The sequence below is a fragment of the Lethenteron reissneri genome, unplaced genomic scaffold (genome assembly GCF_015708825.2).
Source record: "Lethenteron reissneri isolate LAM-NWPU_2019-01 unplaced genomic scaffold, ASM1570882v1 scaffold_526, whole genome shotgun sequence".
Taxonomy (NCBI): Eukaryota; Metazoa; Chordata; class Hyperoartia; order Petromyzontiformes; family Petromyzontidae; genus Lethenteron; species Lethenteron reissneri.
Window position 1 is genome coordinate 1 of NW_026892048.1, and position 25,074 is coordinate 25,074.

The 25,074-nt window shown below is 48.4% G+C and overlaps 1 pseudogene; it reads left to right on the forward strand.

Annotated features, from left to right (window-relative positions):
• The first annotated feature begins 4,247 nt into the window (after positions 1–4,247).
• LOC133339890 (DNA helicase MCM8-like) lies at positions 4,248–24,382 on the forward strand (annotated as a pseudogene).
• Positions 24,383–25,074: the final 692 nt, after the last annotated feature.

Consider the following 25,074-nt stretch of genomic DNA (forward strand, 5'->3'; position numbering starts at 1 on the left):
CCCCCTCTCTCTCGCCCCCCCCTCTCTCTTCGCCCCCCCCTCTCTTCTTCCCCCCCCCCCTCTCTTCGCCCCCCCCTCTCTTCGCCCCCCCCTCTCTTCTCGCCCCCCCCCTCTCTTCGCTCCCCCCCCTCTCTTCGCCCCCCCCCCCTCTCTTCGCCCCCCCCCCTCTTCTTCGCCCCCCCCCCTCTTCTTCGCCCCCCCCCTTCTTCGCCCCCCCCCCTCTTCTTCGCCCCCCCCTCTTCTTCGCCCCCCCCCCTCTCTTCTTCGCCCCCCCCCCCTCTTCTTCGCCCCCCCCCCTCTCTTCGCCCCCCCCTCTTCTTCGCCCCCCCCTCTTCTTCGCCCCCCCCCTCTTCTTCGCCCCCCCTCTCTTCGCCCCCCCCTCTCTTCGCCCCCCCCTCTCTTCGCCCCCCTCTCTTCTTCGCCCCCCCCCCTCTTCGCCCCCCCCCTCTCTTCGCCCCCCCCCTCTTCTTCGCCCCCCCCCTCTTCTTCGCCCCCCCCCTTCTTCGCCCCCCCCCTCTTCTTCGCCCCCCCCCTCTTCTTCGCCCCCCCCCTCTTCTTCGCCCCCCTCCTCTTCTTCGCCCCCCCCCTCTCTTCGCCCCCCCCCCCCTCTTCTTCGCCCCCCCCCTCTTCTTCGCCCCCCCCCTCTTCTTCGCCCCCCCTCTCTTCTTCGCCCCCCCCTCTCTTCGCCCCCCCCTCTCTTCCTCTCTTCGCCCCCCCCCCTCTCTTCGCCCCCCCCCCTCTCTTCGCCCCCCCTCCTCTTCTTCGCCCCCCCCTCTCTTCGCCCCCCCTCTCGCCCCCCCCTCTCTTCCTCCGCCCCCCCCCTCTTCTCGCCCCCCCCCCTCTTCGCCCCCCCCCCCTCTCTTCGCCCCCCCCCCCCTCTCTTCGCCCCCCCCCCCCCTCTTCGCCCCCCCCCCCTCTCTCTTCGCCCCCCCCCCCCCTCTTCGCCCCCCCCCCCTCTCTTCGCGCCCCCCCCCCCTCTCTTCGCCCCCCCCCTCTCTTCGCCCCCCCCCCCCCTCTCTTCGCCCCCCCCCCTCTCCTTCGCCCCCCCCCCCTCCTCTTCGCCCCCCCCCCCTCTTCTGCGACCCCCCCCCATCTTCTTCGCCCCCCCCCCCTCTTCTTCGCCCCCCCCTCTCTTCGTCTTCTGCCTACCCCCCCATCTTCTTCGCCCCCCCCCTCTTCTGTCGCCCCCCCCCTCTTCTTTCGCCACCCCCTCTTCTTCGCCCCCCCTCCTCTTCGTCGCCCCCCCCCCCTCGTCTTCGCCCCCCCCTCTTCGTCGCCCCCCCCCCCTCTCTTCTTCGCCCCCCCCTCTTCTTCGCCCCCCACCCTCTTCTTCGCCCCCCCCCTCTTCTTCGCCCCCCCCCCTCCTTCTTTCGCCCCCCACCCTCTTCTTCGCCCCCTCCCTCTTCTTCGCCCCCCCCCTCTTCTTCGCCCCCCCTCTCTTCGCCCCCCCCTCTCTTCGACCCCCCCCTCGCTTTCGCCACCCCCCTCTCTTCGCCCCCCCCCTCTCTTCGCCCCCCCCTCCTCCTCCACTCCCCCCACGCCCAACATGCACGAGCGAGGGTCTGACCACGAGGCACAATGGGCGGATATATAGGGCGGGCTAATAGGAGCGAGCCATTAGCGCTAACGCTGTGTTTCCGCTTTTGTGTCGCATTGTCACGCGCATGAATGCGCGCTTTGTGTGGCTGCGTGCGGTGCAGCTGGTGGCTACTGCTGCTGCTGCTCGTGATGCATGGGTGTGGGGAAACTCATGCTGATGATGGATGATGCCATGGGTGTGGAGAAGCTGATGATGATGATGCATGGATGTGGAGAAGCTGATGATGATGATGCATGGGTGTGGGGAAACTCATGCTGATGATGCATGGGTGTGGGGAAGCTGATGATGATGATTGGGTGTGGGGAAACTCATGCTGATGATGATGATACATGGGTGTGGAGAAGCTGATGATGATGGTGCGTGGGTGTGGGGAAACTCATGATGATGATGCATGGTGTGGAGAAGCTGCTTATGATGATACATGGGTGTGGAGAAGCTGATGATGATGATGCATGGGTGTGGGGAAACTCATGCTGATGATGCATGGTGTGGGGAAGCTGATGATGATTGGGTGTGGGGAAACTCATGCTGATGATGATGATACATGGGTGTCGAGAAGCTGATGATGATGGTGCATGGCGTGTGGGGGAAACTCATGCTGATGAGCATGGGTGTGGGGAAGCTGATGATGATTGGGTGTTGGGGAACACTCATGCTCGATGATGATGATGCATGGGTGTGGAGAAGCTGATGACGATGATGCATGGGTGTGAGGAAGCTCATGCTGATGATGATGCTATGGGTGTGAGGAGCTCATGCTTATGATGATGCATGGGTGTGGGGAAGCTGATGATGATGATGCTATGGGTGTGGAGGAAACTCATGCTGATGATGATGATGCATGGGTGTGGAGGAAACTCAAGCTGCTGATGATGATGATGCATGGGTGTGATGATGTATGTACAGTATGTTGAACTTCTTTCGGACCGTACGTAGCCAACCGTGCTAATCGGAGATTGCAATGATGATGCATGAAAATGCATGGGTTTGAAGAAGCTGTTGCTGATAATAATGCGTGTGGAAAGGAGATGCAGTAGTGGTCCTGTGGATACAAAGCCGGTGCTTCTAGTTGTGAGTGTAAAGGTGTGGGGATTTTAAACGCGGTCTGAAAAGGCCATACTCGGATGGGCTAAAACACATTTATTTCTTACATGAAACTTTTCACGGAGGCCAGTTTACATATTTTATTTGACAAGCACACAGTTGGTGTCGACACACGGAATTGCACGTGTGTCTTGTTTTGATGAATATCAGCATTAGCATTCAGACCAAACTGCGTTAGCTACGTCCAGCCCTTCGAAAAACATCTTTGTAGAATACATGACACTCACGACCGGATTCATGCAATACATATTAACACAGAAATACGTTCGGCAGGGATATGTACAATCCACTGCTGGATGAGGGCCTGTCCCACGCTGTGTGGGTCATGGGCGGGGGGGGGGGGGTTACATGACCGTCATCTTCACCAGCGTTGTTCAATGCGTGTTGGTAAACATAGGGGCAAAGCCTCGATCGGGGAGTTGAAAAGGGGGGGGGGGCATAGAAAGTATAGTACAATACAACAATACATGTCACTGCCTGGCCACGTATGCATGTCGTCTCTAACAAAAACAACAACAAACAAGAAGAAGCAAACTGCGGTCACCCAATCCAAACACGCGCATCCCAAATCCAGACTCTATCCCTGGGCAGATTCAGGGCGTTTTGGCGAGTGAAGAAGAGGCTTTCGTGTAATAATGCACGCGTCGGGCGATGCAGCTGTCACAATGCTCCACGATATCATAGCCTCCCCCACACCGTAATGCGCTATTAGGATGCATTACTTATGCGAGTGCCTCGTGTCTATCTGATGGTTGCAGCAGCCGCAGAGGCGTTCGTGGGACGCGCGCGCACTCACAAACGCGGCAATTCCACGCGCATAATAGCCCCACGTGCGCGCGTGTTGTGTATGGTGGGTGCGTTGTGGGGGGGAGGGGGAGGGGGTGGGCACCCTGTATTTTGCACGCATTGTCAAATGCCTTATCTGCGCCACTGCGTAATAATTGCTCTGGGTTCACGGCGCGCTGCAGCCAAGACGTGGCTCTCTCGCTCGCTCAAGCCGGCTGGCTGGCTGACGCCTCAAACGTTAACGAGGTTTTTGTAAATTGTTTTTTTACCCGTTTATCTGGCAACAAAACTGACACTTTTTTTTACAAGGAGTCATGTTTGCATAGACCACAATACCTGCAGTCGGAATACAAAAAAATATAACTCTGATCATGTATGCACTGTCCTTGAAGTTGATTGGTCCACACAAGAGACAGCTTTCCTTAGAGCCTTTTGGCGTCATCTGGTCCAACATCATGTGAGACTAGGCTCTAAGGAAAGCTGTCTCTTGTGTGGACCAATAAACTTCAAGGACAGTGCATACATGATCAGAGTTATGTTTTTTTTTTTTTATTCCGACTGCAGGTATTGTGGTCTATGCAAACATGACTCCTTGTAAAAAAAAGTGTCAGTTTTGTTGCCAGATAAAATGGTAAAAAAAATATTATCATATTTTTCTACTGGCAAATGAGGTTCCAATGGTGGGGTTTTTGTTGTTGTTGTTGTCCCTGGCAGTATTTGAATTCGCAGCGATGAACAATTGCGAGCTGTGGGCGAGTGTCACAGCCCGAATAAGCCGGATCAAATCAACGTGCCCACTTACGTCACCAAAAGGATGACCTTCCACACGTAGGCGCAGTGCGCTACCACTGCGCCACCTGCCCCCGAACGCATATAGTATAAGCCTTAAATAAACCAAAAAATGTGCTAAGTTGCTACGAATCCCATTATGTCAAAGCAAAAGTAAATGCAGATGGTTAATATAGAAACTAACGAATATGAATGTAAGCCTCATGAAGTTATATGAATAATAACATCATGAAAAAATGTACAACTTTAATGCATCCACTGCTGTTTCTGTCATGGGGGAGGGGAGTTTGTTTGACTATAACTCGTCACTGATGTTAGCCGTGGTCGGTAATTCAAAGCGTAATGCTCAAATCAATGAGCCAACGCTCCGCCCCGATATCACTGATGCAGAATGATAATATCGATCATCTGGTAAGACCTCGCTTAAGTCGTAATGCTCTTTGTCAAGAGGGCCTTGCATTGGCATGTTTGTTCATTTACATTCATGCTAGTTTGGGATTCATTTGGGAGGACAACCGAGAAACCTGGAGATAACCCAGCACCGCGTTGCTGCATACCAGGGGGAGACACTCAGTACTAACACCTGGCAAGCCCTGGTGGTCACCCGTCCTAACCTATCCTCACAAGGCACACCCTCTGTTGGTGAAGGCGGTGGCGAAGATGGGCCCAGACATCACTCGCCAATCATGTCAGCCGTGGCCAGGAATTGAAACTCAGGGGCACCGGGTTTGTAGTGCAGTGCGCTATCCACTGCTCTAACAATCTTACGAATGTTATATCATGGGCTAAAATATCAACCCGTTATAACTAAATCGCGTCATCCATCAGCATATATCAAACATCCCAATAGAGGGCCTAATTAAAGAGGTTGTTCATATTTTTCTTCTTGGTTCTTTCGGCAAAGTCACTTTACCGAAAGAACCAAGAAGATGAATCCCTGCAGTCACGAAAGCTTTAAATCAAAAGGTGTTCATATTGTTCTGGGTAAAGGAAGGGTATCATTATTGTAGTCATTATAATCTGCAGGACTACCACCACAACCGCCATCGTCAAAACGGCACTGCCGTAGTGTGGCTACAACATTAGGTGGGAAGTGAAAACCGCATGCTGTGTTGAATCACATTTTATGAAAGCTCGTCAAAGGAACGTGGAATTTCCACTGCTAGCTCACGACAGCCAAATGAGATGAGCGTTGCAAGTTTAAGGCCCAGCCTCGGGCACTTACGGAATCAGGCATTGACAAGAATGACACGTGCTCACAGCGCCACCACGTGGTCAATTGCTGCCACGACTGATCCGCCTTCTGTCACCATTCCTCAAGGGTGTCCCAGATGCCTTGTGACCCCTCCCCCCCCCCCCCATTAATTGACCCCTAACATTATTTCCCCTTGCACATTCATTTTGTTATAAATGAACATTACTTTAAAAAAACATATTAAGTTTTAGACAATGCAATGGGGTTGGGGGTCACAATACATCTGGACCACGCTGTATGATTTCACCTGGATCACAAACAACGCTGGCGAACAGAATGTATCACCTCATTCGAGACCCAAACATTAACATAATCAGCATCGCCCCGCCTGGCTTTGACATTCCTCGCCGACGGTGAGCCGGTTTGAAACAATTCAGGCTTGGCATGCCTAACATCCTGGGTTTAACCAGGTTGGATCGTGTGAGGAGCTCACAGATCCTTGAAAGACACCGTCCCATCGGTGAGCTTCCTCCTGCAAGGCGAGACTGCACTGGCTGGGTCATTTAGGCCCACCCCGCATGCCCAGCCACCGCATGCCCAAGCAGCTTCTGTTTGGCCGGACAGAGGAGGCAGAACTTGTGCACAGACTAGAGAAGAGATGGACTGATGGGTGAGTGGGTGACACGGGCTAGAGATGGACTGATGGGTGAGTGGGTGACACGGGCTACAGAAGAGATGGGTGAGTGCGTGGGTGACATGGGCTAGAGAAGTGATGGACTGATGGGTGAGCGAGTGGGTGACACGGGCTAGAGATGGACTGATGGGTGAGTGGGTGACACGGGCCAGAGAAGATATGGACTGATGGGTGAGTGACACGGGCTAGAGAAGAGATGGACTGATGGGTGAGTGAGTGGGTGACACGGGCCAGAGAAGAGATGGACTGATGGGTGAGTGAGTGGGTGACACGGGCTAGAGAAGAGATGGACTGATGGGTGAGGCGTGAGTGGGTGACACGTGCTAGAGAAGAGATGGACTGATGGGTGAGGAGTGAGTGGGTGACAAGTGCTAGAGAAGAGATGGAGTGATGGGTGAGTGAGTGGGTGACACGGGCTATAGAAGAGATGGACTGATGGGTGAGTGCGTGGATGACACTGGCCAGAGAAGAGATGGACTGATGGGTGAGTGCGTGGGTGACACGGGCCAGAGAAGAGATGGACTGATGGGTGAGTGGGTGACACGGGCTAGAGAAGAGATAACCGGTTTGTGCCCGCCCTCACAGTCAGGCATATTTGCGGAATACACCACGCCGCCGTTGACCCTGCAGGCCATTGACCGAGCAACCCAACGTTCCTACCAGCTCCCTCTGCAGGAGGAATGTGTTTTGTGACAGAGGGAAACCCCCTCGGGTTTGGCATGCAGCCCCTCCCTTGATTCACTTCAACCAATGAGCGATCGCCTTGCTTGGAGGGGCGGTACCGTGAGCTCTGCGCGTCGTCGTCCAATCAGCGGCGGCGACGTTGCCGCGCGCGGGAGATAACAAACACAGTTTGTGCGTGAGGCGGCGGAGATTTTAATTCGTTTCGTTTTTTAAATAAACAACTGCGGACGAGTTTAATGGCGAAGTCGCTTACACTGTGTAACGAGTAAAAAAAAACATCGCGTGAATAACGTGTACGTTAAAAAAATTATAATAATCAAATCTTACTTTGCATGCGTCGTATACGTTGATACGTGAGTGCAGTTTGCGTGTTCTAAAGGCGCAGCACTGCAATTGCTCGGTGAGGTCGCACTGCTGCTGGTGGAAGGGCCTCTTAGTCTCAAGGGTATTTTGGCCTACTCTTCCACGCTGGCCAGCCGCGTTTGCAAGAGGTGTGGGAGTTCCCCACCCCCCCCCACCCCCCCCACACGGACCTGAGCAATGAGCTTGCTTGGTGGCGAGATCTGTCGAGGATTTAGAAAATCTTCTTTGCATCGTGTTTTTATCGCAACCCAGAGACAATCTGGGGGGTTGCAATCCCATTGCGAAACCCTATAGACCAAGACGGCATCGCTTATGGGGCAGTTTTCTTCACTGATTTTCAGAGAGGGGGGGGCTGGGGTATAGCACTTTGGGCGTACAGACAGCATCTGTGTGAGGGTCGCCACACGTTTAGCACCATGGGGGGTTTAACAGCAGCAACACGATGTTGTCACTCCATTGGAACCTCCTTTGCCAGTAGCAAAATATGATAATTGGGTTTTTATCCGTTTTATCTGGCAACAAAACTGCGCCTTTTGGTGTCATCTGGTCCAACACTATGTAGACTGGGCTCTAAGAAAAGCTGTCTCGGGTGTGGACCAATCAACTTCAAGGACAGTGTATACATCATTATCAGAGTTCTTTTTGCATTTTGACTGCTTGTGTTGTGGTTATTGCGAACATGATCCCTTGTATACAGGTGCCAGTTTTGTACCAGTTGAAAGGGTAAAAACCTATTACTATATTTTGCCACTGGTAAAGGAGGTCTCATAATGTCTGTTGTACTTGCATCGATTTGCAGATGGTAGTCGAGTAACAATCGACTAAATGTATTATCTTGTGTTTGTTTGCATTCCGATCGCAGGTATTGTGGTCAATGCAAACATGACTCCTTGTAAAAAAGGTGTCAGTTTTGTTGCCAGATGTTGTCACTGTCGGGGACCGCACTAAGAACACTCACCTAGAGCCTTATGGTGCAGCATCCCTAGACATTTACTGCACTGCAAGGTACAACATGCAGTTGTCTAATAGAGCAGCCGCTCATTCCCCTTCACGTTAAAGTTGCCGTCTGTTAGCTGTTGAGTGATGTGTGCCCTCTTCTCTAGAGATGCGACCACGTTCAGCCACTTATAAGATAATTGATGATATTAAGGCCAGTTTAGATGGGGGACGACGGCTATGTGGCAACCATCCTTTGCTCTCCTGCCCTCAGGCTGGCTTCACAGCCTCACTGTCACAGCAAGCACAAGGGGTTATGTTTACCGTATCCCCAACAACTTCACAGCGTGGGAAGACCTTCATCTGACGGTGCATTGACGAAAAAGGGCAGCGATTGTACATGCGCATGAATGTCCTTAATTGCGTTGTATTTTTTGTTTGTTTGCTTGAGGACACACAGGGCATGAGTGAGACGGAGGGGTCGGGGGAGAGGAGGTGGAGGCTGGCTGCGAGGTGGCCACAGAAGCTGGCGCGGTGCTTCAAGAGGGTCAGGAGGTAGCTGGCGTGGCCGCTACAACGGCCGGGAGGCGGTGGTGGCAGCTGCTTCCGTGGTAATAATAAACACATTCACTTGTAAGGGAGCTGGTAGGAACGTTTGGGTTGCTCGGTCAATGGCCAGGGTCAATGGCGGCATGGTGTATTCCGCAAATATGCCCGACTGTGAGGGCGGCACAAGCTGGCGTGAGTAGGTTAAACGTTGAGTTTTATAAGGGCATCACGGGTGACCAGCCCCTCCCCACCCAGCCCCACCCCTTCCCACCCCCCACCCAGCCCCACCCAGCCCCTCCCTCCCCACCCAGCCCCACCCCACCCAGCCCCCTCCCCACCCTCCCCACCCAGCCCCTCCCTCCCCACTCAGCCCCTCCCTGCACGATGGACGGACGGACATAATAATCCCCTGTGGGCTGGTGTAACCAGGAGGTTCCTACCAGTATAACACATTCACTTGCAAGATCTTGTACCTTCATTTCGCCTTTCGATTCCCATCCCGACATGATAAGGATTCGAGTTTGGCTTTGCGGGTCGCTTTGATAGGCAGCTTTATAATGGACATCTGTGATAAAGAGCTTTATAGCTCATCAGATTCCGCCAGTATACATACAGATTATGATTCTTATGCGATACAATCTCAAAGCACCTTACAGCATATCTCATTTGAACCATTGCACTTCCCTGTCGTAGTCTAGCATAAGGGGTCTCAAGTGGCAACTTTCAGTGCAAGGTCTAATGCAGCACTGGTGTATGTGGTGACTTCCCATTTAAGTAATTTGCCAATTGTATTGAAAAAGTTGGCCAATTTGGACCATCCAACATGGCCTGCACTTTAAAAATAATGTCCTTGAATCAGACGTTTGTTAATACATCATCTATCCCTCATGCTGTGCAGGCCATTGGGGTTATTTGAGAAATTTTCACGATTTGTAAGTTGGTGAAGGCGGAGCGCATAGATGTGGGGGCATAGAAGCGCACTCCAAAAACGTATTTGTTTAACACATAGGCTTTCGCGACCAATATATCCATACTACAGGTTTTTTGGGTTAGATCGGGTAAATGTATTTGTTGAGAATAGGTTTTCCTATTTTTTCTGGCAACAAAACAGGTGTTCCAGATGTTAATACACCAAACTGAAACCTTTTACAAGGAATCATGTCTGCATTAACCACGATACTTGTGGTTAGAATTCAAACAAAAAACATACTCTGATAATATATGCATTGTCTTTGAAACTGATTGGACCAATCATCTTAACACATGTTTTGTTTAGGGGAAAACCTATTATCATATTTTGGTACTGGCAAAGGAGATCCCATAATGTATTTGTTGCGCTGCCTTCTGCTGCCCACCACGTAGCCTCGCAAGCGTTATGACAACCCAGCATGCATAGCGGTTGCCAATCAAAACATTGTCCCTGGCTACTGCTTGCTGATGGTGAAATTCTAGATGATTTAATCATAGGTTCATCATGATCAATACCTACAAAATGTTTCAGGTGGATCCAATGTGTCATCTCCAAAGATTCCCTCTTCGTGCCAAGCCAGGGTCCTTCAAACCACCCTGGATGATTTCTGCCCATACCCAGGATGGAAGCTCTACTTCCTTCCGAAGGTGGTTGATGTATTTTTATTTGCCTCCGTGCGTTTGGCATCTTGTGGTGGTTTCATGTTAATAGTGACATATGTACTGCTATTTTGAATGAGGACTGTCATTGTCTATGAATGTTTAATTTATTGTCCATTCCAAATGCACTTTCTTTTGTCACTTGATGAACACTTTCCAGTGCTACATTTTTCTGTGTTTTTTTGGGAATTTATTTGGACCAGACACAGTATTTACATGACGACTGTTTGCGATGTCATGTTCCACTTGTATTATTGACTTTGTGTGTTTGTTGTGTTTCTAGTTTATTGCAACTCCGGAGGAATTGTCACCAAAGTGGAGGCCTTTGAGAAGTTTTTCATTGCAAGACTGAACTGTATAATAAGGTACTGTGAATTTACGTTACAATTCCTCGTTAGTATTTTTTTTAGCTTACAATAACTTTGGTATTGTTTGTCAATGAGCCACCTGTCTATTTAAAGGCCTCCTGTTAAAACCATTTTTGGATTTTCCAAGAATGCCTCAAGTTTCTAATGACGTATTGTATGCATGTTAAACTATACTTCAATAATATAAGCCCTTTCGCTAATCGACTGCTGGATGAAGATCTTTCCGTACCATTTCGTGTTTTTGACGATACTGCACCAGTGCAGGTTGGCGAAGAGGGAGGTGGAGATGGGACTGGTTCAGATATCACTCACCACTGATTGTTTGCTATGACTGCGAATTTAACTCAACTTTCGGGTCATAGTGCCGTGCTTGAACCACTTCACAACCATCGCTCCACCTCACTTGAATATCAATATAATTGTACCATAGATTTCAGAGAAGGGCATTTATTGATCTTGTTTGGTGTCTTAGATATCAACTTAGTCTTATGGGGCAGAAAGCTGAGGCTCTTGTGTAACACATTCCTGCGGAGGGAGCTGGTAGGAACGTTGGTTGCTCGGTCAATGGCCAGGGTCAACGGCAGCGTGGTGTATTCCGCAAATATGCCGACTGAGGGTGGGCACAAGCCGCCAGTTGAGTAGGTAACGGTGATTTTATAAGGCACCCACGGGGTGACCAGCCCATCCCCACCCAGCCCCACCCCTTCCACCCCCCATCCATTCCCACCCTCCCCACACAGCCCATCCCCCACCCAGCCCCTCCCACCTCCCCTCTCCACCCAGCCCGACCCCGTCCCCATTTTTGGATGCCCGACGGAGGCCGGACACACATAAATCCCCTTGTGGGCTGGTGGAACCATGTGGTTCCTACCACTGAAGTAAAAGTTAATGTCTCTGCGGTGCTTGTTTGGTTCAGGATGAGATTGAAGAGAAAGGTAGCATCCTGGTGGAATGTCAAAGAACTGGTGGCAGGACCACTGTCTGCTGTCGCATGCCTCCGCTGACAGAGGCACCTTGCTGAGACTCCTGACCGTGTGCTGCAGTACATGGGTTGGCCGTGCATCAGGTCTACTTACACTGCACCCACGTCTAGACATTCAAACTCAAATTTCACCGAGTTTCTCATCACATGATATTTGACCATAATCCATCAACAGTGATAATACTTGTTCTCGTACAGCTCTTTTTTTTAACCCACTGCAGGATCAGAGTCTTCTCACACCGCGGTGGTGTGGAGTTATTTTGAGCATACTTCACCATGCTGGTCAGTTGCATGGTGGTGAAGGTGGGGAGCACAGACTAGGAAGCATTACCGAACATCACAGCGATGGATGTTGCTGCACTGCTCTCTGCTGACACCGTGTTTCCCAAGCAGCCTACAAACACTGGTCGCCGATCCAAGCACTAGCCACTCCCAATACCTACTTGGATTGCTAAATCTGATAAGATAGGGCTCATTCCGATTGCTTTGGTTTTAGGCTGCTAATTCTTGTATGTATTTGAACTTCTTACGCACCATACTTAGTAAACCGTAACATAAGTTTTGTCCAGAGTAATCACCAATTCTAAACCTTACCCAAATGCTATGTTTAGACCTGATCTATTACCAATTAATATATCAGTCCTGATTTGGAGTAACAAAAAAATAACATCTCATGGGGCAGTTTTTAAAACCAACCTTCCAACCACTTCCATACAGACAAATGAATGAACATCGACCCCCGTCGTGTATAAATTTCACGCATGAACAAAAGTAGTTTCGGTTTTATTTTCTTTTTGGAGTGAATATGACTTAGGTCTTTGTCGCAGCTGTGCCGATGATGTGTAGCCGCTCTCACTGCTCGTGTCTGTTATTGCCAGCCCCTTACGAAGGACTTGGAAAGTCAGGTGGTGCAGCTGCAGAAACAAGCCGACATCCAGCAAGAAGAGGCGCCCACCGTGAACGTGCCTCTTAGAAACGTTCGGTAAAAAATAATAATAATACATCGTGTTCTCCTATAATGCGGTGGTTGCATTCCTAAAGAACATTGCGTCATGGAAAAAATCGCGTTATAATGAATAATCTATATTATAGGTAAAAGCACAGTCCGCGATAGCATGCGAGATGCGTACGCAGGCTGAAGAAAGTCTGAGGTTGCGTGGGTATTGTCTTGGAAGCATCGAGCAGCATCCCGCCTTGTGTGAGTGCTACGCCGAGGCAGCCGTACAACCGCTTACTCCGACTCGTGCAACGTAGTTCTGCTAACTCGATCGCGTTATATCCAATTCGCATCCGTGTTGTAAAAAGTATGTCTCCAATACATTTATCTCGTATTTCTAATTCGCGTATGAAAACCGCGTTATAAGAGAGGAGACTGTACAAGTACATCTACAGCCCATTTTGTAAATCCACTTTGAGTGAATGGAAAATGTCCCCCCCTAACCACTGAGTTTCTGCTTTTATTTAACGTAAAAATAAAATAATGAGCCCCTTACTGCACATACAAAGTTGGCTGTCGACTGTGCAACAGTTGCGGAGGCTGGTGGTGGCATCGATCGCATTAGGTTGTGATGACGTCTTGATGTTCATGTATCACATTTACTGTGTACTCTGAACTTATTGTACCTATATATGTCAATCCACTGTTAATGAGTGGCATCACCGTGCAGGATTGTGGTGAATAATTTTTTGCCGTATTGCTCACACTGGACCGTCGCGAGTTGACTAAGCTTGCATTTTACCCTGACCTGTCCGATTACGTAAGGTCAACAACCCCCCACAATCGGCACGGCATAGGGAGGCCTTCGTTCAGCAGTGGGATCGACGGTGGGTTGTACATTATTGGTTTTATTTCGTAAAATTTTCACGTCTCGTTTTGTGACCAGAATTTACAATCTACGAGACGCTGACCCAGTTGAAGAACTTGCGTGCCAACTGCTACGGAGCTGGTGGCGATACGCGGCACGGTGGTGCGTGTCGGCAACATCAAACCGCTGTGCACTCGTCTCGCCTTCTCCTGCAATGTGTGCGGAACCGAGCAAGCGCTGCCGCTCCCGTACGGGAAATTCACGCTCCCGACCAAGGCAGGTATCCCGCTCCTCAAGTCATTCGTTCGTGGCATTCATTCACTAATTCATTTGTTCTCAAAAGCACAAATCGGCCCGAGTGAAGCCCGTTCTGGTCAGATTACGAAAACCAAACGGGATTGAGCTGCCTCAATGAGGGCCTCCTACACTGCTTTTTGTGTTTTAGTTTGTTGTCCTTACCCCCGCACTTCCAATTATCACGGTTGGTTACGTACGGTGCTAAAGAAGTTCAACCTACATTAATTCGCCATGCGGGTCGTGGGGGTTATTGGGCTATTTCACCATTATGGTTTGCGTGGGTTGGTGAAGGCGCTGACAGCGTAGTTCTGCAGGAGAACACAGCACCTACACTATGGGGACCTCATTTGCCAGTAAAAATATGATAATTGGTTCTGTTACCCTTCTATCTGGCAACAAACTGAACACCTTTTTGCAAGGAGTCATGTTTGCATAGACCGCAATACCTGCAGTCATAATACAAACAAAAGAACATAACCTCTGATAATGTGCACTGTCCTTGAAGTTGATTGGTCCACACCCGAGACAGCTTTCCTTCGAGCCTAGTCTCATATGGGTTGGACCAGATGACGCCAAAGGCGCACGGTGCGCCTTTGGCGTCATCTGGTCCAACCCATATGAGACTAGGCTCGAATGAAGCTGTCTCGGGGTGTGGACCAATCAACTTCAAGGACAGTGCACATTATCAGAGTTATGTTCTTTTGTTTGTATGATGACTGCCGGTATTGCGGTCTATGCAAACATGACTCCTTGCAAAAAGGTGTCAGTTTTGTGCCAATAGAAGGGTAAAGGAACCAATTAACACAGCACCTGTTTATGGTTGTCACCATCCAAAAAATGATCCAGGGTCACGCAAGCTGGGTTGAACAGGTGACCACACCAGGTGTTTAGGCATGGGACTGCAATGGGGAGCCGGGAGATGGCAGTCCTGGGTATCGCCTCCTCATATGGCGTGGGTTTCTCTGGGTACTCCAGTTTCTTCCTGGCACAATTTCAATGTTCCCTGGTAATCATGTGTTCCCACGTTGAAGATTTTATATGGCTGAAAAAATGTTACGTTGTCGTTTCACTGTCGCGGTAATTAATTTGGTCATGTTCGTCTGTTCGTGGCGTGCGTTTTAAACGTCTAAAGTGCGCAGATGAGATTGCCGCTCGAGACATTCATGCCGAACAGACGCTCTCAGCTCACCGAGGACTGTTGACTGGCAAAATATCAAGTGAGAAAAACGCAAGGCTCTCTTCTGTTGAGTTATACGTTCAACAAAACAAGGTTTAAAACAATTGCGAGTCAGGCATTGCACTGTCTCACAAGAAACATAATTAATCACAATGTACTCACGCCTGTCTTTAAGCGCATTAATAGTGTTTGAATAGTATTTGTATCTCAAAGTCCTGTACTCGTACAAATGCAATGGAAATCGGGATAAAGGTAAACGATCGAGTGACTTCGTCGCCAACACTGAAGTCCTCAAGTCAGCGAAGGTCATCAGCATCGAGGCCATGGTCCTCAAGACACAGCTTCGTTGGGCAGGGCACATCGCCAGGATGGAGAACCACCGCTTGCCTAAGATCGTGCTGTATGGGGAACTGTCCTCTGGCCATCGCGACATAGGGGCACCACGAAAGCGATACAAAGAAGACTCCCTGAAGAAGTCCCTCACTGCTTGCTGCATCGATCACCGTCAGTGGGCAACACAAGCAGCTGATCGCAACTCCTGGCGGGCACACAGTCCACCAGGCCACCTCCTTCTTCGAAGATACCCGCAGGGCCCGTATGGAGGACTAAAGGAGAAGGAGGAAGAACCAATGATCCCTCAGCACCCATCCCAGATGAGACCTATACTTGCAGCTGTTGTGGCAGGACCTGCTTGTCCGCATAGGCCTCTCAGCCACCAGCGTGCCTGCAGAAGACGTGGATGTCCTTCCTAGATCCTTCGTTCGCGAAGCCAGCCATGATGATGGTGATGTAAAAGTAGTAAGGAATTTTACACTGGCCGATTACGTAATAATAATTACTTATTTATGCCACTGCACGACCATACCAACTCACGCGCCTTTGGTGGGGGGTACGGGCCAATGCCAAGTCGCACGCCTTTGGTGGGAGTGAGGGGGAAATTTAATTTTGCGTTAAAAATGCTATAAAATACAGCGTTAAAAATGCTATAAATACACTAAACGCCGACGTAAATTCTTCACTGTGTCCTGTCCCCCACACCCCGATGCGTGCAGTTACTAATGTTACAGTCGCTAGATGCTAGCACCTAGGCAGTAGACCTTTTATTTATTTATCACGCACGCACGACGATACCAAATCACGCGACTTTGGTGGGGTGGGGGGCATTTTCTTTCGTGTTAAAAATGCTATAAAAATACACTAAACGTCAGGTAAATTCTTCACTGTGTGATGTCTCCCCAACCCCGATGCGTGCCGTTATTACTACTATTCAGTCGCTAGATGTAGCAGGTACCACCACAGTCGGTATGCAGTGCTGTAATCATATCAGGTACCACCACAGTCAGTATGCACTGCTGTAATCATAGCAGGTCCCACTGCACGGGACTAGCCTCACCATGCCACTCTGTCAGTGAGTACTTTGTGCTATAGAGTCGATAATACTGCGAGAGTCAGCATGTACTACTGTAGTGATAGCAGGTAGATAAATACTGCGAGAGTCAGCATGTACTACTGTAGTGATAGCAGGTACCACCACAGTCGGTATGCACTGCTGTAATCATAGCAGGTACCATCACAGTATGCACTGCTGCAGTAAAAGCAGGTACCACCACAGTCAGTATGCATTGCTGTACTCATAGCAGGTACCACCACAGTATGCACTGCTGTCATCATAGCAGGTGCCACCACAGTCAGTACGCACTGCTGTTACATTTTTAGGAGTAGTTTTTAAATTTTTTAAGACCCGGCCAACGCCGGGTACTTCCTGCAGGTACAAAAACAATCTCAAACCATACATAAAACATTTGTACAGAAGCTGAAATGTGAACTTATTTTATAGAGGTTGTACATTCAAGACACAGCACATCCTGCTTTATGAGATTTATTTCGGACATAAAAGGGGAATTTTTGTGAAATGAAAGTTAAATTGGGGGTGAAGAAGTTGTGCAGTGCTTAGCATCCTGTGTCATGACTGCACTGACCAGCATGATAATATTAGGCAAAACAACTCTTACGACCGGCACGAGCAGGCCTTCTTCCAGCAGTGCACTAGGACAGTAATTGCCATACGTTCCAAACGTGGGATTTAAACCGTTGCGAAAAGAGAAGAGTCTGTTGCAGGCAGTGAAGGAGTCTCAATGAATTCCAGGGTGCAGGAGCTGATGCACGGGGAGCAGCGCGAGGCCGGCAGGATCCCTCGCACGGTGGAGTGTGAGCTCACGCACGACCTCGTCGACAGCTGCGTCCCCGGGGACGTCATCACCCTCACGGGCATCGTAAAGGTCGCCAGCAGCGACGAAGGCATGCCCCGAGTTCGTTAACCGTACCTGTCTGTTTTGTAAAGAGAAGCGAACGCTTTAGAGTGGCTGCTCTAGGATGCAAACTCCGATTCGTTGCATGCATGATGTGGAGAGGCTCTTGCATAAAGTGCTGGACATGTGTGTAATCTTCTTGGTTCTTTCGGTAAAGTCACATAGAAGGAAAATAATAAAATAATAAAAATTAAACATAATAAAATAATTCTCACGACGTCTCGGCCACAACGCAAGCAGCCGTCTTCAGGTGGAGAACAGGTCTGTCGAGACGACAAAGTCGTCTCGAAGACGGCTGCTTGCGTTGTGGCCGAAACGTCGTGAGAATTATTTTATTATGTTTTATTTTATTATTTATTATTTTTCTTCTACGTGACTTTACCGAAAGAACCAAGAAGATGAATCCCTGCAGTCATGAAAGCTTTAAATCGAAATGTGTGTATATGTACATATATACACGATCGAGACTGCCTTTAGAGCCTGCAATCTTTCGTCGGCTCTCTGACTTATGCCCATAGTAGATATGTGCACAGAGATGTGAATACTTGCACCATGGGTATAGATCCACAGTGATCGTCCTTTGGATTTGCCGCAACATAACTCTGCAGCTATCTACATCACTTTTTTATGCATGGTGGTAATACATATAAGCACTGTGCAGGCTCAACCATGTTTATCTTTCAATGTCTGATGAGATCAGGTGCATTGCAGGTGATTTGGTCATAGGCTTGTTTCAAATAAAGGGAGATGTTTCGACTATTTATTCAGTGGAAGTCCAGTTAATATATTCTGGCAATGTTTATTGGCCGTTGCGTCGAGATGTGAATCTGAGCTATCATGCTTTACACGTGCATTTTAAGACATGTTTGATCAAGCCACGATTTCTAATCCAATGTAAGATTAACCTTTGATATTTACACCGGGTGACCTCTACTGTTTTCCGTCTCTGCCTGCCCGTGTGGATGTCTTGTGTGCCACTCACTCAAGGACGCAACAAAAGCAACAAGGACAAGTGCATGTTCCTGCTGTACATCCAGGCGGTGGCGGTGAGCAACACCAAGGGGCAGCGTAGTGACGGGGGCGGGGAAGATACGGCACCTGGGGTGGCGCTGGATTTCTCTCTCAAGGAGCTGTATGCCGTGCAGGAGATCCAAGCGCAGCCCGACCTCTTTCGTCTCCTTGTGCAGTGAGTGCACAACAACGACAACAGCCGCCATTCGCCATTAAGTGGCGGTGATGTCACCACAGTGCTTGTGCCAGGCTAGATGCTACTTGTGCATGCAGTGAGTGCACACACAAATGTGCAGGAATGCTGTGGCTGGGTGGTGGCTCATAGACCAGTGCTGTGGCAACTGTGATTAAACCGGGTTCTCAAGTGTAGTGAGTCGATGCTTTCAAACCCGGTCACCATTGACTCATGTATAGAGACTCTGAGACTCAGATAGAGATCCGTTGACTTACATAGAGACTTATCGACTTGCATCGACGGAGTTGAGCACACCTGCCCCTCATGGGCTGTTGGGTGTGTTAATATCAAATGAGTTGATCGTGTGGCCCAGAACATGGAGGCAGTAATGTAATTTTACCATTACCACTCACAATAAATATAAACATATCATTACTATTCAAGTCATGATGTTTAAAAAAATGTACATTGTAATTTCAACTACATGTTCGTGAAATACAGCAAATGTATTTGGAATATTAAGTTGATGGAAGAAAATGAACAGGGTTTTGTATTGTCCCTGAGATGGAAGAAAGTGATTATAATATAACAGTGCTCTTTATTATCCACTATGTTTTCATTCCATAAGTGGACATGTCTGGTTTGTTTTGCAGTTCTATTTGTCCGACCATTTACGGCCACGAGGTTCGTACAAAACATACATATACACCATGAACCATGGGTGCACGTGGATACATGTATATTAACTGAACCACTATGATTTTTAGTTTACAGTTATCAATTCCAAGGGTTGGTATACACTGTAACACGAATCATTTGGTTTACCGTTGCCTGCGCAAGTGAGTTCTGTCCTTGATGAAGACATTTTATTCTAGCAGTTTGTCTATTCAATTTTATTTTTCACATTACAGTCTTAAACGCCTTGTGCGCCTCATATAATTACGTGCGTTAGTGCTGCATCATGTCACCTCCGCGAACATGATTGAATTTCAGAATTTTAAATCGAGTGACAGCTCATTGATATACGGGTGGAGGGATTGGGTATGAGAAACCATCAAATAAAACGTGAGAACATTGTGGTCTAAAGGAACTCGGCTGATTCAACAATGTCAGCCTTCAAAAGTAAGTTTTATAAAATGCTAAATGAAGACTAAATCATAAGAGTGTCCGTGCATTCACTTGCGAGTCAGCAGTCGCAGATTCTCACGGAGGCTTCTGATCCGCAGGACAAAGTACGCGTTTTCATTGACCTTGCACTTCCTGTTGTACTCTGTGGGGTAGTGACATGGACACTTCATTCCTTTGTCACTAAATGTATTCATAGGATCTTGGGGTACCGATGAGATTGTTTTTCTTTTTACCAAAACTACTCTGATTAAAAAGTAAAATGATGCTTGTTATCTGTACAATACAGGAGTTTCAATGACACAATGTTGGCACCCTTCTATTTGGTTCATCTTGGTCACTAAGTTCTCTCTGCCAAGGGTAAGGCCACGATCTTTCTGGGTGCAGCTGATTAACAGCTTGCCGTGTGATAGGAATTCACTTGTCTGTTACTATATTTTGCCACTGGTAAAGGAGGTCTCATAGTGTAAATGCTTACCCCGAGCTCTCAATACCCTGATAGTGCGCTGTTTTCGAGTTGTACGCCTTTTGGCGTCATCTGGTCCAACACCAATGGAGACTAGGCTCTAAGAAAAAGCTGTCTCGGGTGTGGACCAATCAACTTCAAGGACAGTGCCTTTCATTATCAGAGTTGTTTCTTATTGTTTGCATTTTGACTGCTTGTGTTGTGGTTATTGCAAACATGATCCCTTGTATAAAGCTGTCAGATTTTGTACCAGTTGAAAGGGTAAAAACCTATTACTATATTTTGCCACTGGTAAAGGAGGTATCATAGTGTTGTCTGTTGTACTTGCATCGATTTGCAGATGGTAGTCGAGTAACAATCAATCGACTAAATGTATTATTATTATTATTCTTTGCGATGTGATCCTTTTTCTCGCTTTTGCTTTGCAATCCCACAGCTGGTAAAAGCCGGGCTGGCCCTGGCCCTTTTTGGCGGCGTCCAACGCTACGTGACGGACAAGAACCGCATCCCCGTGCGCGGAGACCCCCATGTGCTCATCGTGGGTGACCCAGGCCTCGGCAAGAGCCAAATGCTGCAGGTGCGGCGGCGGCGTTGACAGCAGGGTTATATTTGCGGAGCTTGTTTAAATGAAAATGCGCGAGGCCTTGCAAATATTAGCGTGCCTTCGCAAATTCCATCCAGTTGGATTTCGTGATACCGATGATACGACACCTGGTATTTTCCAGGCAGGCTTCTGTCCCAGGAATAAATCGTGTTCATATCCTGCTTGGTTTTCTGAAGTCTTAACAACCCTGGGTGTATTCATGGTGATGTTGTCGCATGCTTCTTAAATGATAATTTATAAGTAAAACGGCCGTCTTATAAGCACACAATAGCATGGTCTTGCTAACAGTGCCATGATGTATTTGACATTTGCACAGATTTGAAGCCATAGATGTTTGGACTTGGATCATTCTGCATCTACCCACTTCAACAAGGGGAAATCATTCATTTTACGTGTATTATGTAGCCTTCTTACTAAATCGTTGAGAATGTGCTCGATCTTGTAAGATCTAAGAATATAAGCAGATTTTGAGCCTGGATAGTGCTTGGATGGGGGGTGACCACCCTACATGCCGGTTTGGTTTTGGTCGCTGTGGGGCTACGTGATGCACTTCAGGGGGGCAGTACAGAAAAATCCATTCTGTATTTGTATCCTCTCACATCTGCTCCTCACCTTTGCCACCTCGCACTCACCAGCATGGTGACGTAAGATCAACCAACCGCCACGACCTGCATGGCCTTGGGGAGGCCCTCATCCAGCAGCAGATTGACGGAAAGAGTTGTACGCCCCACGTGCCGTTGGGTAACTACGGATTGGGTGTTGCGTTGTTGACGGTGCTTCGTTATAGGCGGTGTGCAACATAGCGCCGCGGGGCGTGTACGTGTGCGGCAACACCACCACCACGGCCGGACTCACCGTCACGCTTTCCAAGGACGGTCCCTCAGGGGACTACGCGCTGGAAGCTGGTGCCCTGGTCCTGGGAGATCAAGGTGATGGCCCCATTACAACAAACGTGCGCAACTTGCACCTCTTTCCACTGCATAACTGAGCCGCGCGGGGGACCACGCCGAGCCAGCCAGCTCGGCTTGGCTCGGCTCAGTTGGTGCCAGGTGGTTTTTCCACTACAAAAGCTGAGCTGGTGATGCTGGTGGTCGGCGCAGAATGAATAAGTCGGTAGCCACGCTCCTGGCTCTGCACATCACGGTTTGGTTCTGGCTTGCCTCTGAATCACAGTGAAAAACCACCCATTCCAAAAGAGCGCCGTGCTATCATGATTAGGATTTACCGGTGGAAAATGGGTGTCATTTACAGAGGCATCCCTGGTTTTCAAGCAGCAGTGCTCATGGCTAGGCTTAATCGTTTCATGAATATCTTCATGCCCTCCACGTTTAGCAACATGCGTTTCTAATATTTAGATTATTTTGCTGCTATAAATGTCCAAATGGTAAGCCACTTTGTTGAGATATCCTTTGTGGCCAGGTCGCTTTTGAACAATAAGTACCTCGGTGGGCTTTGTCTGGTAGGATGGGGATTGTTTAGTTTATTTGTGTGTGTTTTGGTGATTTGTTTACCTTTCTTGTACTTGCACTCCTGTCATGTTTTTGTATTGTTTGTTGTTGTAACGTTCTTACCTGCTCCGACTGGACATCTGTGAAAAAGACTTTTATAGCTCATCGGATCCATCCAGTATAAATACATTATTGATTCTGAAATCTCAACCTGACCACTGCAACTCTGTCCGCTGTGGCCCCTGTACAGTGTCTTGAGATCCTGTTGCTTTTAGATGCTATCTACAACCATATTGTCAATACCAGTGGTTCTCACCGGCGGGTACGTGGACCCCTGGGGGTGAGCGAGGTGGTTTGTACATTTGTGAAATTATATAATAGATCACGATTGGAACCTCCTTTGCCAGTAGCAAAATATGATAATTGTTTTTTTTACCATTTTATCTGGCAACAAAACTGACACCTTTTTTACAAGGAGTCATGTTTGCATTGACCACAATACCTGCCATTGGTGAATTATCATGTATGAATCTGCCAATATAGATCCGTATGGTAACCTATAAAATACCTTTCTAAACTCATTGATCATAAACAAAGTGGTTTCGAAGAGTGACCAGCGAGTGCGAAGAAATGAGGTCACGCATGCAGAGTGTCCGTTGTTTTTATATTCGCTTGCGGTCACTAGCCAGTTAGGATACTTCACAAAATGAACAATTGGTTAAAATATTGATCTTCGTTCTTCTTACATTTATTTTATCAGAACCATGGTGGGTCAGGCAAGGGGGTACTCGTTTGAAACAAAATTCAACAGGGGAGTACAGTAGCCAAAACATGTTGAGAACCACGGCAATAGACATTAAAATGTCGTCGTTGAAATGCATCCATATCTCACAACACTGTAAAAAAAAAAAATCACATTCATAGCGATTCATGTTTCTAATTAGTGACGTTTTCCTGAAATCAGCAAAAAGTTTGGATTTGTACTCAAAACATCTCTCAGAACTCCAACTGGTATTTGTGCTGGGTTCATGACGCACGCAGGGGACTGCAAGGCGTTTGCTGTCCCCGTAAGAAGTTAGGAAACGACCCTCGTGTGTGCGTATGTTTGTTTTTCTTAGGCTTGTGCTGTATCGACGAGTTTGACAAAATGCCAAATCACACCAGGCACTGCTGGAGGCGATGGAGCAACAGAGTATCAGCTTGGCCAAGGCTGGCGTGGTGTGTACGGGAAGTGGGCACGGGGTTTTAATTGGCAGTCGCACACAGAGCTGGCTGAGTGGCTCAGGGGAACGCTTAGGCTCGTGTCAACACGACTGAGCCACCTCCCCTGGGCCCCGAGGTTTGTCGCCCAATATAAACCCAGATTCTCGTCTGTGCAGTGATTTTGACGGATGGTCTCAGCAGAGTCCGAAGTGTCCTCGCAAATAAATCCATCGTGTACAATTTCGATTTGTTTGCGTAGCAGAGCTCGCAGGGATAAATTCGTGTTTTGGCAAATCGTTGCGTGTAAAACTTGAACTTTTTTTCTGTCATTGAGAGAAAAGGCATATCTTGATGTTTTGGATAGTTCTTCTGGAGGAATATCTTAATTATAAAGTGTATGTATGTGTGTATGTTGAACTTCTTTTGTGCCGTACATAGCCAACCGTGCTAATTGGAGGTGCACGTAATAACCCGCTCGCAACAAAACAACCACGTAAGTCAGGGGTGGGGAACATTTTTCTCACCGAGGGTCGAATAGGGCTTTCAAATCTCGTTGGCGAGGAGCCACGCGTTACAGCTCAGTCACTTCTCACAGCAAGAGTCCCCTGCGTTTACAGAAGTGACCGATTGCACTCGGAATTAAAAAAACACGTTGCCAAGTAAAAATTATTCCTCTCTAGCACTTGATTAGTGCAGCTAAGATGCTCGCAGTCACGGATTTAATAATTTTTGTAAGCCGTTTAGAAGTTTTAGGCCTCACGTGGTCGTATGACCTGCGGCCCATAGGTTCCGCATGCTTGGGACGATTGAACCCTTCCCTGCAGAGGTGAAAGTAAGCCGGTCTGGTTGATGTTTCTAAGACGGCCTGTGGTTCGATCTGTTGCAGCGGGTGTTTTCTCATGGCGAAACATGCTCAGTCTTGTGTCTTGATGTCTACGCTACATTTACGATATCTGTCTGGCCGTGCAGGTTTGCAGCCTTCCGGCACGAACGTCCATCGTGGCAGCTGCCAATCCTGTCTGTGGGCACTACAACAAGTCCAAGACTGTCTCCGAGAACCTAAAGTTTGTGCTTCACTTCTGAATTCACCGTACTCCATGACTGATTTTTCAATACTCATACATTTGCGGTGGTACGTGTTCGGCACGTACCACCACATATCATAATGTGCTCGCTACCGGATAAACGTAAGACTTCACGAGATGGAGAATTATTTTCCAAATTAATAACAAATAATAACTTACAGCCCTTTGTCAAGGCTTTGCTAATGGAAACTATTTGATTATACTTCACCAGTCTGGTTCGTGTGGATTGGTGAATTTGATGGGAGATAAACTGGTTTACTGTTCGCCGTGGCTGGGAATCAAACTCGGGTTGCCGGCTTCACATGGCGCTAACCACTGTGCCACCGCTCCTGCGCTCAAGGTGTAAACTAAACTAAAACTTTTGATTTTACCAGGTAAAGCCCAGTGAGCTATTAGCTCTTTTTCAGAAGTTGGCCACAAATGATAGCTCAACGAAGTGGGTTATCAAGTGGAAAGGAAGGTATAGTCATCAATACATGTTTCTAAATGTGGAGGGAAAAACTGGAGGACCCTGAGAAAAATCCACGTGACCACGGGGAGAACATGCAAACTCCAAATACACAGGTGCCAGGGTCGGGACTGAACCCATGACTCCTGCATACCAGACATCTCGGTGATTTCATTAACATTGTGAGTTTGTCATTCATAGGAATGTACATGTTACGCAATATGAGGATTTTATCAAGTGCC